The 19,756-nt window shown below is 43.2% G+C and overlaps 1 protein-coding gene across 1 annotated transcript in view; it reads right to left on the minus strand.

Moving 5' to 3' along the window:
• The window catches only part of RNF213 (ring finger protein 213), a gene marked incomplete in the record, with an annotated part of 2,890,576 nt that overhangs the window by 335,758 nt on the left and 2,535,062 nt on the right, over positions 1-19,756 (minus strand).

Here is a 19,756-nt window from a genome sequence, read left to right on the forward strand (position 1 = left end):
CATTTCATCATTATCGCTTTCCACTTTGAATTATAGGTTACGTATAGGAGCCTTAACTGTGAAGCTTTGAAATACCCCTTCAAATCAGGTATCCCCAGACTGCCTTGTTTAATTGGAAAAATCAGCTTATGACTCTTGCTGTCTTCCCCTCCCAGATAAAATCCTTCAGCTCTTTATTAATTGCAATCCACAACTTCTCCTCTGGTTGATAAAAATATGCATGACCTGTATGTAAAATTAAAGGGCCTAGAAACATTTTAACTGCTTGTATCTTGCTATCCATATGCATATAAAAAGAAGTTATGTACTCACCATAACGTTCCATGTGAATTGTTCATCTCGCCTTCATTCTTACTGATGTGGTTTGGAGCTGATCCTCGGCTCCAATTCAGCCAACTGCAAAAGCTAGAGGTCTTCAACCAGCTCGAGGCCAACTCCCTATATCATGATGCACCTTAAGCTTCCCTCAGATCTTGTTTGCTGCCAACTTGCTACCTATCACTACTAATATGCCACTCTAAGAACTGGATAAGAGACCATATACCATGATATAAATGAAATCCCACTTCTCAAGAAGTCTGGATGGGGGTTGGAGGGTGGGAAGTAAGAATGAAGGCGAGATGAACAACTCACATGGAACGTTATAGTGAGTACATAACTTCTTTATGTGAAGTTGTTCTATCTCGCTGTTCATTCTTACTGATGGGTAACATCCCAAGCACCATCTTTCTCAGAAGGCTCATGGGAGAATGTTCTTCAGGATATTGGAACCAAAGGAAACCCTGTCCCTGGAGGCCTTGTCTACTTCATAATGAGCGATGAAGGTATGAGGCCTTGATCAAGTAGCTGCTGCACAAATATTATCTAATGGTAACTTAGCAGTGAAGGCTGGTGAGGTAGATACAGCTCTAGTAGAGTGGGCCTTTATTTTCTGTTGTAATGGAGTATTCACTGAACTGTAAGTGAAGGAAATACAATCTGATAACCATTTTTGATAAAGTGACTTTTGTCAATGGAGCACATTTTTTTTACTCTGAAAAGGAGACAAAGAGCTGCTCTGTTTTTCTGAACTGTTTGGTCCTGTCCAAATAAAATCGGAGTTGTCTATGAACATCAAGTTTGTGCAGCATCTGTTCCATCTTATTCATATATTTAGGGGAAAAAGTGGGCAATTCAATAGATTGGTTGAGATTTGTCTCTGAACAAACTTTGGGTAAAAATTATGGATTTGTTCTGAGTGAAACTCTGTCATTATGGAAAATCAGATAAGGCGGTTTGATGGTCAAGGCCTGTAACTTAGAAATCCTCCAAACAGAAGTAAAAAGAAGTTATGTCCTTACCATAACATTCCATGTGGAGTGTTCATCTCGCCTTGGTTATTACACATGGGTTCGGAGCCGATCCTCGGCTCCGTGCCGGCCGACTGCAAGCTCTGCATCGAGAAGAAGCTCGAGATCACCTAATACCCACAATCCCCCTCTGCCTTTACCTCAGATCTAGTTTGCAAGCAAACCAGACATAGAGAGCACTCACACATGCCAAAAATTACCTAAAGATAGGAATCTATATACATATATATATATATATATATATATATATATATATATATATACAAACATACACAAGTGTATGATATAATACAACTAATGCAACAGCAGAAGGAGGATACTCCAGACCAGGCACCAAATAGAACGTTCTTCCTAAGGGTGGGAAGGGTGGGAGTGTAATAACCAAGGCGAGATGAACACTCCACATGGAACGTTATGGTAAGGACATAACTTCTTTATGTGAGAGTGTTCAATCTCGCCTTTGTTCTTACACATGGGTAGCGTCCCTAGCTCCATGATTCTGAGGAACTCAAGGGAGAACGTTCTTGAGCACAGTGGAACCAAAGGTTGCCCTATCCCTAGAAACCCTGTCCACTTTGTAATGAGAGATAAATGTATGTGGTTTAGCCCAAGTAGCAGCCGCACAGATAGTGTCTAATGGTAAGCGAGCTGCGTGAGCTAAGGATGTAGACACTGATCTGGTAGAATGTCCTTTGGGTTTGACTGATAATGTTTGATCAGACGCGTCATAAACGTATGTGATACAATCAGTTAGCCATTTGGAAAGAGTTCTTTTCGTAACTGCTACACCCTTTCTGCTGTCAGCAAAAGCTACAAAAAGTTGATCAGATTTCCTGTGATCTTTTGTTCTATCCAAATAAAATCTGAGTTGTCTATGGACATCCAGTTTGTGCAACATATACTCCAATTTATTAGAGTGGCTCTTGAAGAAGGTGGGTAATTCAATGGACTGATTAATATTATTAGTAGAGCAAACTTTGGGGAGAAATGATGGATTAGTGCGTAGGGATACTCTGTCAGAGTGGAAAATTAAATAAGGATGTTTAATAGAAAGGGCCTGAAGCTCAGACACTCGCCTAGCAGATGTAATGGCCACTAGAAATAGAGTTTTCCATGACAAAAATTTCAATGTGCAACTTGAGGCTGGTTCAAAGGGTGGCAACATCAATTTAGAGAGTAACAGGTTCAAATTCCACGGTGAGGTTGGACTTCTGACTGGTGGTCTGATATGAAAGGATCCTTTTAAAAAGGCTTTACAAAGTCTATGAGCCATAATAGGCGCACCACATTCTTCTACATGATAGTTAGAAATGGCAGCTAACTGCACTCAAAGTAGCAGGAGAAGCTCCCTCATGAAATAGTTCAGTCAAGAACTCCAATATCTTGTTTAACGGAGCTATAACAGGGTCCAAATGATGCGACTCAGCCCAGAAAACAAAACGTTTCCACTTACTGGTGTAGGTCTTTGTAGTGGAAACTTTATGAGAAGCCACTAAAATATCTTGAACCGCCGGTGTAAGGGAAACAGACCTGGCTAGAAAGGGAAGCGGAGCAGCCAAGCTGCTAGATGGAGTGATTCTAGAGATGGGTGAGGAACTCCTGACGAGTGGGTCAGTAGATCTGGCTCTGGGTCCAGCATCCAAGGTCCCCGAATGCGGTGATGCAATAGAAAGGGGAACCAAATTTGACGAGGCCAGAACGGGGCAATGAGGATTATAGTCCTCTGGAGGTTGTTGGCTTTCTGTAGAAACTTTGCAATCAGGGGAAATGGAGGAAAAGCATATAGGAGACCCGGGGGCCAATCGTGCACCAGCGCGTCCCTGGGGACTTCCCCTGGAGGGGGTAATAGGGCAAAGTAGCTCCTGCATTTGGCGTTCATTGGAGACGCAAACAGATCGCAGGTAGGCTGGCCCCACTTGCGAAATATCATTCTCGCAACTGACTGTCTGAGGGACCACTCGTGAGGCAATAGTACTGCCCTGCTCAGCCTGTCGGCTATGACGTTGGATGACCCCGGGATGTGCGTTGCAATCAGAAAGCGACCCGTGGACTCCGCCCATTGCCAAATTCTCATGGCCTCTCTGCATAGTTGATAAGACCTGGTTCCCCCTTGCTTGTTTATGTACCAGACTACGGACATGTTGTCTGTCTGAACTGCAATGGTCCCTGGAGGAAGAAGGGGAGCAAAGTGTTGCAACGCTAAAAACACTGCCCTCAACTCCAGAACATTGATGTGCAGATTGTACTCCAGATTGGTCCATTCGCCTTGGACTGTCTGTCCCTGAAAGATGCCCCCCCACCCTATCAGGGAAGCGTCCGTGGTTATCGTCGCTGATGGTGCGGGTAGCACAAATGGTCTTCCGCTGGACAGGTTGCAAGTCTGTAACCACCAAGTTAGGTGTGATTTGCATGTTTTTGTTATCAAAATTTCGTGATTCAGAGGTAGTTGTTGGAATGACCATTGTGCAAACAGGTGCCATTGTAGAACTCTCATGTGCAGTCTTCCCAATGGTATCGCAATGAGAGAAGCTGCCATGAGGCCCAAGACCTTCAGAACAAGCTTTGCCGGGGACTTTTTGGACGACAGCAGGAGAGAAATGTTGTTTTGAAGTGCTACTATCCTTTCTGTAGGAAGCCTTAGAACCAAATGACGCGTATCTAATTCCGCTCCTATGAATAAGATATGCTGTGATGGCTGTAGCAAAGATTTTTCGAAATTTACGGAAATTCCGAGGTGAATACAAAGTTGTAGGGTGTAATCCCTGGCCTGTATCAGTTGACGCCTGGTGGTGGCAGACAGGAGCCAGTCGTCCAGATACGGAAACACCTGGAATCCTAGGCGTCTCAGATGAGACGCTACCACTGCCATGCATTTGGTGAAAACCCTGGGGGCTGAGGTCAGACCAAAGGGCAGGGCTCGAAACTGATAGTGACTGGCTCCCAGCCGGAAGCGCAAATGATCCCTGGACGCCCTGGCCATTTTGATGTGGTAGTATGCGTCCTTCAGATCTATTGAGCACATCCAGTCGTCCTTCTGTAAGAATGGAAGGATCGATTGAAGCGTGACCATTCGGAACTTTTCCTTCTTGACAAAGGTGTTGAGGTTGCTTAGGTCCAGGATCGGCCTCCAGTCCCCTGTCTTCTTTGGAACTAAAAAGAACCTTGAGTAAGTTCCGAATCCTATTTGGTCCACTGGGACTGGTTGGATGACTCTTTTTTCTAGCAGCTTTGAAATTTCTGTAGCTGCTGGGTCTCGCAGATGGGGTGGTACATCTGGGAGTTTTCTCTTTGGAATGGGGGCAGATAGAAATGGTATTTTGTAACCTCTGGTAACAACGCTTTTTACCCAGTTGTCTGTAGTAATGTTTTGCCAGGCCTGAGGGTATAAAGCTAAGCGACCCCCGACTGCCTCCAGAGCAGGACAGTCGGGCCTCCTCTCAGGAGTGCTGAAAAGGTTTACCAGGGGGGTATCCCTGTCACCTTGGTTTTGCGGACCCCCTCTGCCGCCCGGGCGGCGTCTTCCACCTCTGCCCCCTCCTCTGCCTCTAGAGGGGGCATCACCCTGTGTGCTTGGGAAAGATCCTTGGGGTTTTCGAAACCACATTTTCCCACCACGTTGCCCTTTGGGGTACGGTCTGGAAGGGGTGGAAAAACGGACTCCGACAGCAGACAGAGTCTTTCCCTCCTGTTCACACCGGGTAAGGGTCTCCTTTACTTTAGGGCCAAAAAGTGTGGCACCATCAAATGGGGCGTTAGTAAAGGAAGACTTGAAGGCTTCCGCAAATTAACATAAGCGCATCCAGGATTGCCTATGAAGAGCAATCGCTGAAGCCGCTGCCCTACTCGATCCTTTGGCTGCGTATGATATCAGCCTCATGGATGAGTTAACAATGGATGTAAGGGTATTTAGATGTGCCAAAACCTTCTCCGAGACAGCAGCATCTGTAGTACCCTGGAAGGTATCTCCCAACTCTTTGATTAGATCCCTCTGTAAGCGTGTAAAATGAGTCAAATAGTTCAGGGAACGCATAAAAAAAGCCGCTGAACTAAAAATGCGCTTCCCGTATCTGTCCATAGTCCTAGAATCTCTGTTAGGCGGGTGGACAGATGAGGAAGACTCCGACATCTCCTTTTTCGTGGCCGCTGCCACCACCATGGCGTCTACTGGAACTCCTTTAGTGAGGTAAGCCTTGTCCTGTGGTGCCGTGATGTACTTATTAGGCTTCCTAGGGACTGGTTCCACCGTGTCAGGTGTCTCCCACGCCCTTCGAGCAATCAACTCCATTAACTCATCAAAGGGCGGAGTGACCCAGGAGGAGGAAGGGCGAGCACCAAATGCCTTCAGCAAAACTGACTCATCCTCAGAAGGGGGAAGGGACTGCCAGTCACCTCTCTGTTTTAGGATCTCCAAGATGTCAGAAAAAGAGACATCTTCTGAAGGTGACTTAGGGGACCCTTCTGACTCATCCAAGTCAGTATCGGATGTCAAAGATTCTTGTGGAGAATCTAAGTGTCTCCTCTTACACAATCTTTTCCTAGGGACTTCTTCGTGGGGAGCATCCGAAGAAGCCTCCGAGGAAGAGGGGGCACCCTCCAGGGGTGGCTGAGACACCGGTGCTCGACGCTTGGATGTAGCCGTGGGTGCAGAGGAGGATAACGGTCCTTTATGGGGAGGAGAAGCTGATCCTGCTGATGTGGTTGTCTGGGTAGACAACACCTTCCTCATGAGGTCGAAGGCCCCCGGGTCCCGAGTCGAGGTATCTCCCGGTTCCAAAGAAATGGGATGAATCCCCGAAACAGGCACAGAAGGCACCGACCCCGAGGACGGAACCGAGTCGATCCGTGCCGAGGCCCCGAGAGGGAGCGTCGGAACCGAAAAATCGGTCCGACTCTCCGTCCCGGAACCAAGGATGGATCTTCGGCTCCGAGACTCCGGTACCGGATCGGACGGAGTCGAGGTGAACGGGGCCGACCGAGAAAAGGACGGTTCTGGCACCGAGGGCTCCACAACCAGCAGCTCAGCTTCTTCCGGCTCCGAAGACTGGACAGGTCTCGGAGGAGGAACAGATGGAGATAGTGGAAGGCCTTCAAGTCTCGACACCAATTGAGAGGAGACCGAGATAAGTTTGGATAAGGCCGTATTCTCCATTAACTTCTGCACCACGCGGTCTACATCGGTGTCGGAGAGGGGCCTGGAAGAACGAGTCGAAGGAATCGAAGACGGAGCCGACCTCAACAGAGTCGGTGGAGGGAGCTCCGTCACCGGTTCCAAGACTCGAGGCTCGGAAACTGCCAACAGTTGAACACTCGGCCCCGAAGTCTGTGGAACCGGTGATACAACTTTACCTGAAGAGCTCGGAGCCGATGACTTGGGCTCCGACGTCTTCGATTCCTTCGAGGACTTGGATGCCTGGTCAGAAGCATCCAGAGCCTCCTGAAAGGAAGGTTTTAACAAACCTCTGTCCATTAATTTCCTGCGTCTATCTGTCATGACCCTCCCACTGAAAGAATGACAAATAGAACAGTCTTCTTGCAAGTGGAGAGGGCCAAGACAGTAGACACAGGACACATGGTTGTCAGTCACTGACATTTTTTGTCCACACTGACAACGCTTAAAACCTGATTTGGTCTTTTCAGACATGTCAAGGTAAGTAGTAAAAGTCAAATCCAGGAAAAAACACAGTCAAGTCCGGTAAATTGTCAAATCCAGTAATGGTGTCAATCCAGTTGTCAAATCAAAGTGGAGGTAGGCCCCGAAGAGAAACCGACTAAGTTATCTAACTTAAACGGAACCGAGATAACCTAACCTTACCACACTCATACAATATAACAATAAACAGTTATTTTAAAACTAAAGAACCAGAGAAAAAGACAAGAAAAAAATCTTAAATCTTATCTGAGGTGCTCGAGCTCGACCCAGTGATGCGAACGCTGCAGCGGCAAACTAGATCTGAGGTAAAGGCAGAGGGGGATTGTGGGTATTAGGTGATCTCGAGCTTCTTCTCGATGCAGAGCTTGCAGTCGGCCGGCACGGAGCCGAGGATCGGCTCTGAACCCATGTGTAAGAACAAAGGCGAGATTGAACACTCTCACATTGGCTATTAGAAATATGGTCTTCCATGATAGATATTTCAAATCACAAGATGAGGCTGGTACGAAAGGGGGTAATATCATGTGGGAAAAGAACAAAATTTAGATTCCATGACATGGCTGGAACTTTGATGGGTGGTCTCAAATGAACTGTACTCAAGGATATGGAAAATCTATGTGAAATGATATTAGAACCCTGGACACCAAGATGAAAGTTTGAGATTGCTGCTACTTGAACTCTAATGGCAGCTGCAGCAGCTCCTTCATTGAAAAGTTTGGTCAAAAACTCCAGAAAGGATTAAATTGAAGCTAGGTACGGGTCAATATCATTCTGAAATGCCAATATAGAAAATCCATTTACTAAGATACAACTTTCTGGTAGATGATTTATGAGAGGCTGTTAAAATATGCTGAGCAGCAACTGACAGGTTGTGAATCCTGGCTATGTTTGGAATTGGAGCAGCCAAGCTGTCAGTTTGAGGAAGTGAAGAGAAGGATAGAGAGCCCCTGACGAATGAGTCAAAAGATCTGGAAATGGGTCCAGAATCCAAGGTTCTTCCAATAGATGAGGTTTAGGAAGGGAAACCAAATTTGACGAGGCCAGTAAGGGATTATTAAGATGATGGTCCTTCCCAGATTCTTTGCTTTCTGTAAAACTTTGGGTATTAGAGGGAAAGGAGGCAAAGCATAAAGGAGACCCAGGGGCCAAATGTACACAAGTGCATCCCTGGGGGCATTCCCCGGTGGAGGGATGAGGGCAAAGTAGCTGCTGCATTTCGAGTTTGTTGGGGTTGCAAAGAGATCGCATCAAGGCTGGCCCTATCTGTGGGAAATCCTTTCTGCTACTTGTTTCTTTAGGAACCACTCATGAGGCAAAAGAATTGCCCTGCTTAGCATGTCTGCTATCACACTTGATCTCCCCAGGATATGCGTTGCTATCAGAAAGCACTGTGTGGAAGTTGCACACTGCCATACTCTCAGGGACTCTTGGCACAGGGGATAAGATCTGATTCTTCCTTGTTTGTTTATGTACCAGACCACTGGCATATTGTCTGTCTGAACTGCAATCATTCCCAGAGGGAGAGAGTCTTGAAAGGACTGCAATGCTAGAAGTACCGCTCTCATCTCCAGGACGTTGATATGCAGATGAGCCTTGTGCTTCTTCCACGTGCCTTGGGCTATTTTTTCCCTGATAATGCCCCCCACCCTATCAAGGAAGCATCTGTGGTCACCGTGGCTATAGGATTAGGTAGAACAAAGGGGCGGCCTAGAGTTACTTGGTGAGATGTCAGCCACCACTAAAGGTCCTTCTTGCACATATTCATTATTATGACTTCGTGTGACACTGAAAGTTCCTGAAAGGACCACTGAGAGAACAGGAGCCACTGTAGTACTCACATATGCATTTGACACAGAGGAATGGCAATGATCGCTGCCATCATTCCTAGCATCTTGAATACCACTGAGACCTGGGCTTTTTCCTGTGGAAGCAGGTCTAGGATTTGTTTTTGTAAAAGACAAACTCTTTCTGGAGGAAGGCTTACGGTCATTGTGACTGTATTTAGCTCTGCTCCTATAAAAACGGTATGTTGCAATGGCAACAAGGAAGATTTTTCTGAGTTTATGGTAATCCCCAACTGACTGCAGAGGTTTAGAGTTCCTTGTACGAGTTGATGCCTGGTGGTGGCAGTGAGGAGCCAGTAGTCTAGGTATAGAAACACCTGGAATCCCAAATGTCTCAGGTAAGCCAGAACTACTGCCATGCATTTGGTGAACATTCTGGGGGCTGTAGTAAGACCAAAGGACAGAGTGCAAAATTGATAATGACTGGCTCCCAACCAGAAGCCTAGATGATCCCTGGATGGCATGTCCATTTTGTGGTAGTACACATCCTGCAGATCTATCGAGCACATCCAATTGTCTTTCCCCAAAAAGGGGAGTATTGACTATAGCGTGACAATCTGGAACTTTGTCTTTTTTACCAACTTGTTTAGTCTGCGGAGGTCTAGAATGGGTCTCCAGTCCCCTATTTTTCTTTGGAACCAAAAAGAATCCTGAGTAAGTTCCGGATCCTCTCTGGTCTGCTGGGACTGGTTGGATGACTTTCTTTTCCAGTAACCTTTGAATCTGTATCGCTGCTTGTTCTCTGTGGCTGGGTGGGGCATCCAGGATTTTTTTCATGGGGGGAAGGGGGGGTGTCAAAGAAATTGAGTATCCTCTGGATATGATACTTTGTACCCAGCTTTCTTTTGTCATTTTTTGCCAGGCGTCTAGGTACAAAGAAAGATACCCCCCAACTGCCTCCAGAGATGGACAGGCAGGCCTTCTCTCAAGAGCACTGATAGGGCTTCCAAAGAACTTATCTCTGTCACCCTGATTCTGCAGGTCCCCTCTGCCACGTGGTCGGCGTCTTCCATTATTTTCCCCCCTCTCTGCCTCTAGAGCAGGGGGGGGGGGAGTTCACCACAAGTGTCCTGGAAAAGCCCTTGAGATTTATGGAACCACATTTTCCCTCCCCTCTTATCTTTGGGGTAAGGTCTAATAGGGGTGAAAAAAATGTACCCCGATGGCAGACAGACTCCTTCTGTCTTTCTCACTCCTGGTAAGCATTTCCTTCACTTTTGGTCCAAAAAGGGACGAACCGTCAAAAGGGGTGTTAATAAAGGAAGACTTAAAGGATTCCGCAAAGGAACATAGGCACATCCAGGAATGTCTCCTAAGGGCAATTCCTGTACTCGCTGCTCTGCTCATTCCATCAGCTGCATATGAGACCAGACACATGGAAGAGTTTACGGCAGAATTAAGGGTAGGGAGCTGAGAAGTTACCTTCTCTGAAACCCCCGCAGCTACTGAACCCTGCAGAGTATCTCCTAGTTCCTTCAGGAGGTCTCTTTGCAGTCTAGTGAAGTGTGAGAGTTCAGCGATCAAAGAACAAAAGCCGCTAAACTAAATATACGCTTCGCATATCTGTCCATTATCTTGGAATCTCTATTAGGAGGATGAACAGATGTACAAGTTTCTGATAGCACCTTCTTGGTGGCTGCCGCCACTACCATGGCATCAACATATACTCCTTTAGTTAGAAAGGTCTTGTCTTGAATGTAAGTTACAAATTTATTAGGCCTCCTGGGAACAGGCTCCGTGGTGTCTGGGGACACCCATACCCTTCGAGAGTGTAACTCAATCAACTCATCAAAGGGTGGAGACACCCAAGAGGTGGAGGGTTGAGACCCAAAAGCCTTCAGGAGGACTGACTCATCATCAGTACGGTTAAGGGATTTCCAGCCACCCCTCTGTTTAAGAATTTCCAGGATATCTGCGAATGAGATATCCTCCAAGGGGGACCAGGGGACCGTTGTGACTCATCTAAGTCAGTGTCCAAAGTGCCGGATTCCTGGGGGGAGTCCAGATGCTTCCTCTTGCAAAGTCTCTTCCTGGGAACCTCTTCAGTGGGAGCTTCTGGAGAGGTCACAGAAAAGCATGGTTCGCCCAATGGGGCTTCCTGAGGCTCAGGGTCTCTACACTTTAATGAAGCATATGTTGTAGAGGTAGACACTGGTGCTTTGAAGGAGGGAGCTGCTGGTTCTAACGGTTTGGTTGTTGGCGTGGAAAATACCCTCCTCATGGTATTGAAGGCACCCCAGTCCCGACACAAGGAATCCCCTGGATCCGAGGATGAGGAAGACTCTCTTGGCGCCAGAACAGAGGGCTCCGAGCCCAAGGTTGGAGGCCAGTTCACTCGTGCCGAGGCCCCAAGAGGCAAAGTTGGAACCGACAAGTTCCAAAGGAGACATCTTCAGAAGGTGACAGCGAGGACCCTTCTGCATCATCGAGGTCAGTATCAGATGTGACTGACGCCTCTCGGGAGTCAAGGTGCTTCTTCTTGCAATTCCTCTTCTGAGGGACTTCTTCAGTGGGGTAATCTGGGGAAGTTTCGGAAGGGGGAGTCCCTTGCTGGACATCCTGAAACCTAGGGTCTCTGCAGTCCTGTGAAAGGGGTACGTGAGAAGGTAAAGTCACTGGCCCAGAACTGGAAGAAAGATCCTGGGTAGGCTGTCTGAGACTAGGATGCAGTCATTACCCTCCTCATAACCTCAAAGGCACGCTGTGTCCCTGATCCAAAAAACAACCTGGATCTGACAAAAAGGTTGTTGGAGCAGAGGGAATCTCTGGCGCAAAAGACAGAAGCTCCAAGGCAGAAGTAGGATCAGAACTTATCCGTGTCAAAGCCCTCAGAGGCAGGGTTGGATCCAGTGAGATCCAAACCCGCTCCTCGGGTCCGATCAGGAAGTGTCACCTCCTACAGGTCTCCTGATCTGACTGAGCAGAAACACTCAGAGCAGACATCCAATCTGAGGAACTCATGGGTCTAGGATCCTAGACAGACACAAGTTGGACATCTGAATCTTCCCACTCTGAAGCCAAAGGATGGATTAGAGGAGTAGGAGGTGCCAATGGGGAGAACTTTATTGGATCCGATGCCTTTAGGTTTGGATCCCATAATAATTTGGCCAAGGCCAGTGTCTTCAGTAGCCTCTGCACTACCCTTTTCGTATCATCGTCAGATAAACTCCTGGTAGACTGGGTAGATAAGGTAGGAGACCTGGATTTCATCAAATAGGGAGATGAGAAACGAGAAGGTATAGGCACCAGTGATGGAGAATGGCTCTGATATCTAAATTCAGTAGGATCTGAAGAGGTCAGAGCCAAAGATCATGTTGCTCCAAAGACCTCTAGGATCCGATAGCTACTGGCTGCTCCAAAGAATCTGAAGGAACAGATAGCTTAGGAACGTTTTGTTTTGGCTCCGAAGAAGACTTTGGAGTTGATGAAGGTCATTTTTGTGACTTGTCAAATTTTGAATATTTTGATGAAACTGTAGACTCTGGAGAAATAGCCTCAGAAAAGGGAGTTTTAAGCAATCCTTTTAAGATGAGCTTATTGTTACACTCCAAAAGAGCCCTTTGATTAAATCCATGAAAAATGGAGCATGACTCTCATAGATGTAAGGGCCCCAAGCAATACACACAACATGTGTGCATCACTTAGGTGCATCTTCTTTCTTGACTACCATACCAATTATATCCTTGAATTTCTGAATCTCTTACTTTCTTTGCCAATGGTTCTAAATATAGTGCAAATAAAGGGGAAAGAGGAAACCCTTGCCTGTTTCCCCTGTTCAAACAGAAACTAACAAAGAGGAACCTACTCACTTTGGTTTTGCCTCTGATCCCTCATATAAAGTGCTGTTTCATTTTGTCTTATCTTTATTGCTCTCTCAGATTGGGAAAACACTTGAATGCTTTCAGAAAATATATCCTAGCCATTGAAAGAAATAAGCATTCTGTTTTTATTGTCCTTCATCAGACTGTCTCCACGAAGACATGAGAACCAGATACAGAGTTGCTTCTACAAGCACTCATTTATTTGCTAGACAGTGTTCCTTTTTGGTTTCTCTTAAAACTTGTTAATAGAGCAAGCCAAGGGTCTTAATGCAGTCATTCTGCTATGTAAGAGTGAAAAAAACATATTATTTTTTCTTGTATCCTGCTCTTTTGACAAGACTTTTACTCTGTTTTTACACTGTAGTGCCTACATTTCTTCAAAGTGAAGAAGAAATAAAGGAGGGAAAAAACGCAACAGGGCACCTGTATACTTTATTATACCCATTACAACTGAAAATAACCGAGAAAACATTACTTTATAGCACAAATATGATATCATGTATTTTTAAAACACTACTATTAAGAAAAAAATTATTTTCCCCAAAATGTTCTTCCAAAAATTAATTGCATAAAGTAGGGCATATGATTTAGAGTTTCTTACAAGTTTAACAAAGTCAAAAAAGTTCAATATTTCCAGTTTTTTTTTGATCTGTCATGTCAAATCCCACATTTGTCAATTTAAAAGTTGCTAATTTTATTCCTGTTGATCTCTCATCTCCCAAATCCAGTCTCTGCTTCATTTTCAAAAATCTCCCTAGTCAACTCTTGTGCTTTTTTTCTGTTTCCCAAGCATTTTCTGCCGAAATGGCACAATCACTCAGTGATCTTTATTACTAAAAGATCAAGCAGCAGAAACACCTCCTGTTTTGCAACTCACTTTTTGTTGGACATTTTGTATTTTCTCCTTAGCATGCTCTGCATCAAAAGATTATTTTGTCCCTCCAGGAAAGAATATTCTGAAAATATTTGGGTACAACAGCTTGAATTCCATAGCTTCTCCTTGACATTTTCTAATTAGTATAATACATTTACTCCTCTTCTACCTGGTATGCAGTGAGTAATCATTTTTCACAAACACTGTATTGTCTCCCATTTTAGTACTTAATCTTTCTGCAACAGTTTTCTCAGAATCAACTCTTGCTGGTAGGACTGCATCTTTACTATTAAAAGTCTAGGTTGCTTTCTCATAGCCAGGTTTGGAGCATACATAAGATGTGTCCGTTCAATTAACAACTCCTGCTGTGGAATATCAGTCCAGTTGCATATTTGTTCTTTCATAAAATTAATAGTCTGTTCCTTCCAACTTCTGTGGTACAGCAGTAAATCTCAGGTATTTCCCACATCCTCTCTCCTCTAATTCTCTTCTTCAGCAGTCTCATTCAGCCAGCCTTTTCTTCATTTCAACCTCTGATTTTTTCAGTTGTATCACCTCATCTGAATATATTTTTAATGCTTTCTCTATTTCATCCAGCTTTTTGTTATCTAATTTGATATCCTCCTTCAGTGTTTCATTTATTTTAATCAGCTGAGTACATTTGGTTTATTTTTTCCTCTAGGTTACTGGAAGTCATGCCTTGCACCAAAGCTGGAGCTTGCACCACTTTTTGCTGAACAGCTGTAGAATTCTACAGTCAGTGTTTTTTCCTCACCTTTTGTGATTAATTTTCTTTCTGGTTCTCTGGATTTCTCTTTTGCTAGCATCCATTCAGTGCACTCGCTAGCCAGTTATTGAAATTTACCCAAAAACCTAAGTTTACTGGCTCTCTCTCCTGAGTTTCTGTTTTCACACTGGCAGAGCTGAAATTAAGATGTTAATCAATGTGCAGTCATCTTGGAAGTCTCCTTATTGTTCTACTGATGTTATCAAATGTTTGCCTCCCCTCACAAAACCATAATGATCCATATCTATTAATTTTTGCAACTCCTTTGCCATTCGTATAGCCATTTCAGACATACGCACTTTATATTCATAGTTTAACATTGAAATGAGCCTATATGAAGCTGAATCTGATGGGTCATTTCAATTTTTAGGTATAACAGCCATCACAGCTTTTTTGCAGGATGCTAGTGCTTCCCCTGCTTTTAAAATGCTGTTAAAGAAAACCTTTCAGATCTTTATCACTTTTGTCACTCCTAGCTTCTAAACGTCCATCTAAATACCATCTATTCCCAGTGATTTTCCTGCAGATTTGTTTTACATCACTGTTTTTATCTCATCACCCCTATCTTAACTGTTAACTGTTGAGCATAATGTACCTCTACCCTTGGCATACTTGTCTTCCATAAATATTTCCATTTGTGCTCTTTCTTCATTTCCAAATTTCTCTGCTTTATACAAATTTTCATAAAATTTCCAAAATATCTCTAAAACCTGCACAGGATCTCTAGTTATTTTTCTTGTTATAGGTGCCCTACGTCTGGCAGCAACTCTTTCTAATTTCTGTTGCCTAAGTCATTGTAATAAGTGTTTTTTTCTAAAAGTTGATATAAAAAAACAGTCGCTTAACAGCAATCTTTCTAAACTCTTGGACATTATACAGGTACTCTCTTTTAGCACTCTGCAGCTGTGCCTTCAGAGAGATTCCCCTTATTCTGCAATATTTTAACCTTTCTCAAACTCTCAAAATAATTCTTGTTATTCCTTAACCATATCTCTTTTGCTTTTATTTCTACCCCGTTTTTTTTTAAACTCCACTTTCATTTCGTCCCACTCACTAGCTATAACTTCTGAAGAGCTTTCTATCTTCCTTAATAATTGCCATATAATTTCTACTACCCATTCCTTAAATTCTTCACTTTTCAACACACAGGTGGGAAAGTGCCAGTGTCTCATTTTCACTTCATTATCCTTCATTTTTATCTTGGTTATTACTGGTGCATGAGCTTAAATAGTTATTGCATGCATGTCAAAGCTCTCAAATGCACGTTCCTGTGAAGTATAATTTCTGTGTAGTATAGCTCAACTATTATACCTTGGAGAATTATATGCAAATTATCTCTAAGTTCCTACTACTGAATTCATGTCTTCCACATCAATTATTTTCAGAAATTTCTTCAGAAATCTACCACCTTTTTTTCCCCTCCTATGCCCTCCAGATTTATCCTCACAGTTGTAAATCAAATTCTAGTCCACACCTATAAGTAATATTCCCCGCTGAAAGCTAATTATTTCTCCCAATGTTTTATGCTCTTTAATAGCAGTTTTAGGTGAAGTATAAATATATACTGTCGAAATGGCAAAATAGTGAAGTCATGGAACATCAAATTTTTTCCCAGGGAAAAAATTTGGTGTGCCGTCTTCGGGACTTTGCCATTTCCTCCAGGGGGGTGTGGGGGGCACAGCCACCCACATCGAGGGGTGTGGGGGTGAATCCCCCCACTTAAATTTGTGTTTAAGTGTTTTTTTTTTTTTTTTTTACGGAGCAGCGAATTTTTTCCCTGGAAAAAAATTCGCTCTTCCAGTTGTTTGATATTTTGTTGTTTAGATATTATCGGTAAGATGAAATAGCATTCACTATTTACATCATACGATAATACAATATAGACGCTAAATATATGCCCGCATAATCCTTCTCCATTGCTAGTTGCCCCTTATTACCACAAATTGACCGTTACTACCTTTTCGCCCTCTTTTATCACTACTGAAGCTCCTCTAGAAATTAGTTTAAGTACTGCTGTTTTCCTATGTCCCTGATTGCTAAATAACCATCCTGAAATCCTTTCTTTATTAAATTCACATGTTCAGTTCTTTTCAAATTTGTCTCCTGTAGCATTGTTATTTGCATTCAGCATTTCTTAATATACTTCAATACTCTTTCCTTTGTGTCTATACCTGTGAGACCATTCAGATTCCAAGATAATATGGAAAGCCTTGCTATTACAATGAGGTTATTATTCCCACCTATTACATACGACACATTTTTTAAATGTCTATTTCCAGCTTTTGTGATACATGCACCCACTAATGTTTGGGAGGTTGAGCTTTTATACAATTGTTTGTCTTCATCTCCATTTTAACTTGTATCACATTTTGCAAGACATTTTTTTAATGAAAACTCTCAAACAAAGACACACACACCGATGAGGACACACTCATAGCCTACTAACTATGTATATCTTCAAATAAGGAAGTTTAACCCTCCTAATAGGAACAATTGTTGCAAACAGACAGCTGCACACACAAGCATTATATGACCCAAAGTTAAGGTTATCCATGCCAAGATGCATGTTACTGCATGTGCTCCTACTTACACTAATTGTTGTCTGTTCTTGATATATCCTAATTCCCCTTGCTGATGTGAAAAACAACTCGAATAATTTCAGAAAGCATTAACTTTTATCTTCAAAGAAACCAGTGCTCTGGCTATTCATTGCCCTATAATCAGCTTATCCCCATGGAAATGTAAGAAAAAATATGTAGCTCACAAATGCATGCTTCTAAAATCATGCTGAACATCTGTTGCTAAAGGAAAATTTTTCATTGCATTCAATATTTTCTTATTTACTTGTTTCCACTTAACACTTTTTATTAGATTAAGCCAAGAATCTTAAACCAAACATTCATTTATGCAAAAGTAATAGAAAAGATAGCAGCTCTACATATATTATAATCTGTGTACTTTTAACGCCCCATCTCCCACCTCAGAAACACAAGATTATACCCTATTAACTTAAACATGCTTTTGTCCAGCCTTTCTTTATTTTGTATTGTGATGCCTACAATTCTTAATAGTACAAAAATAAGCAAGAAAGGAGGAAAATGGTATATATTTACTTTAGTATATACATCACATACAACAGGGCGGCCACGGTGGTCCAGCGGTTAGCGTTGTCACCTCACAGCAAGAGGTTCACCGGTTCGATTCTCGGCTAGGGTGCCTTCTGTGCGGAGTCTGCATGTCCTCCCTGTGGTTACGTGGGTTCCCTCCGGGTGCTCCGGTTTCCTCCCACATCACAAAGACATGCTGTAGGTGGATTGGACACACTAAATTGGCCCTAGGTATGAGTGTGTGTGTGTGTGCCTTCTGTGGAAGGTTGGGTACCGGGGCTGGCAACTCGACGCTGTAAAAACTCTACTGCCAATCATGAGCGGACAGGTGATCCACTGTGGCAACCCGTAACGGAAAAAAAGCCGAAAGAAGAAGAAGATATACATCACATACAACAATATCTAAAAATGCGTTACTACATAGCACGCAGTTTATATCATGACATTTTATGTTATATCCAGCATAAAAGCCTATCCAGCATTTTGTATTGTGATGCCTACATTTCTTAATAATAAAAAAATAAGAAAGGAGGAAAATTATATATATTTACTTTAGTATCTATCACATACAACAATATATAAAAATGCCTTACTACACAGTATGCAATTTATATCATGAAATTTTATACAAAATAGTGTTAAGAACAGAAATTGTTTTAGTTACTTTTTCTCACTTCCTCTTCTCCTTAGTGTCCTTCCAAACATAAATGATATTATGAGGGGCAAAAACATTTCAGTCCCCCACAAGTTTAAGAAAGGCAACAAAAGCACATTCTTTCCACTTTTTCATGCACAGCCATATTTCACAAATGTGACTGATACTATGTAATCTCACATTTATTCACTACTTTCTGTGTTGCTGGTCTTCTTCCCGTTCATCTGTATCTCCCAGTGCTAGACTCCAGTTCAACTCCAAGGTACTCCTGATTCTTCTAGTCAACCCCAATGCTTTCTCTCTCTCTCAAGCATTTCCCTTAGAACACTGTAAAGGTTTCACTGACAAAATCTCTCTATGAGCTTTACTATCAGAAAAATGAAAAGCACAGTCCCCTTCTGCTCGATGGCTCACTTTTTGTTGAACAAACATATGTATTTCCTCCTTAGTCTGTTCTGAATCAAAACCTGACTTTGACCATCCGAGAAAAAAGCAATCTTAAGACAGCTGGATATTGCAGCTTGAATATCACACCTGCAGGATTCTTCCCAGTCAGTTTTATCTCTCTCACCTTTTCTAGTTGATTTTCTTTCAGGCTCTTTTAGTTTCTTCTTTGCTGGCATTCAGGCAGTATGCTTACTAGCTAGTAACTGAATTTACTAAAAGTGGCAGAGTTCCTAGCCCTTACCTCTCAATTCATTTTTTCACACTGAGAGGGCTGAAGTTAAGCTGTTGATCAGTGTGCATCCATCTTCTAAGTCTTTTCAAAGCAATTCTTAATACATACAGATACCCTGGACTAGACGCTGACTTGTCTCAGGTTGTTGAAGGGTGGACCATCTCCATTTGTTGTATTAACAGGAAGTTAAGTAATGCCTACAAAAGTTACTCAATTGCAGAAAGAGTATTTGGCCATTAAGTGGGCCATTGTCACCCTGCAATAATGTTAAGGACAGAGTTTTGTCCTGAGCCCAGTCACAGATAGTGATCCCATTCAATGCCTACTCTAACACATAAGGGCATCATTCAAAAGCTGACTCTGTTGGGAGTGATCCTCTAGCCATTTTATTTTGAGATAATACACTGGTCAGGCTGTAGCTATCCGAATGAAAATGGGCTATCTGGGAATACAACTTTTCAGGTGAGGTTCAAACCGATGTCTCTGTGCTGCAGAGAGTACGGTAGAACATTGGTGGATGGTCACTTTCAATGTGCTAGTTCAGACAGAATAGAGATGGACAGCTCCCCTTTAAGAGCACTAACCCAGAAACAAGCAAGGAGAGTAAAACTATTGAGGGATAGCAGCACTGAGTGGTACTTAAAGGGGAGTGCTGGGAGGTACGACAAATTTATTACATTTGGATCAGAGGAGACTCTGGGGAGGATTTTATTTGGAACTACAAAGAGCAGAAGAAAGGCAATCTAGTGTCCCTAGAGGGGAAGAGAAAAGACCGGACTCTTGAGAGTTAAACAGCTTGACTTATTCCTGCCTGTATAAGCCAAACTTTTGCTATGGTTTCTTCTGTCTGTGTGGATTTGAATCCTGCTTGTAGAAGCTCTTGGCATTTAACCCTGCCTAAATGGAAATGCAAGTCTCTTGGATTTTACTCTGCCTTTGAACTGCATGCTACTTTGTACCTGTAAGTACTTATTTTCTGGGCCAGTTGCT

Source organism: Protopterus annectens, chromosome 4.part0 (assembly GCF_019279795.1).
Source record: "Protopterus annectens isolate FY-2018-M chromosome 4.part0, PAN1.0, whole genome shotgun sequence".
NCBI classification, from domain to species: Eukaryota; Metazoa; Chordata; order Ceratodontiformes; family Protopteridae; genus Protopterus; species Protopterus annectens.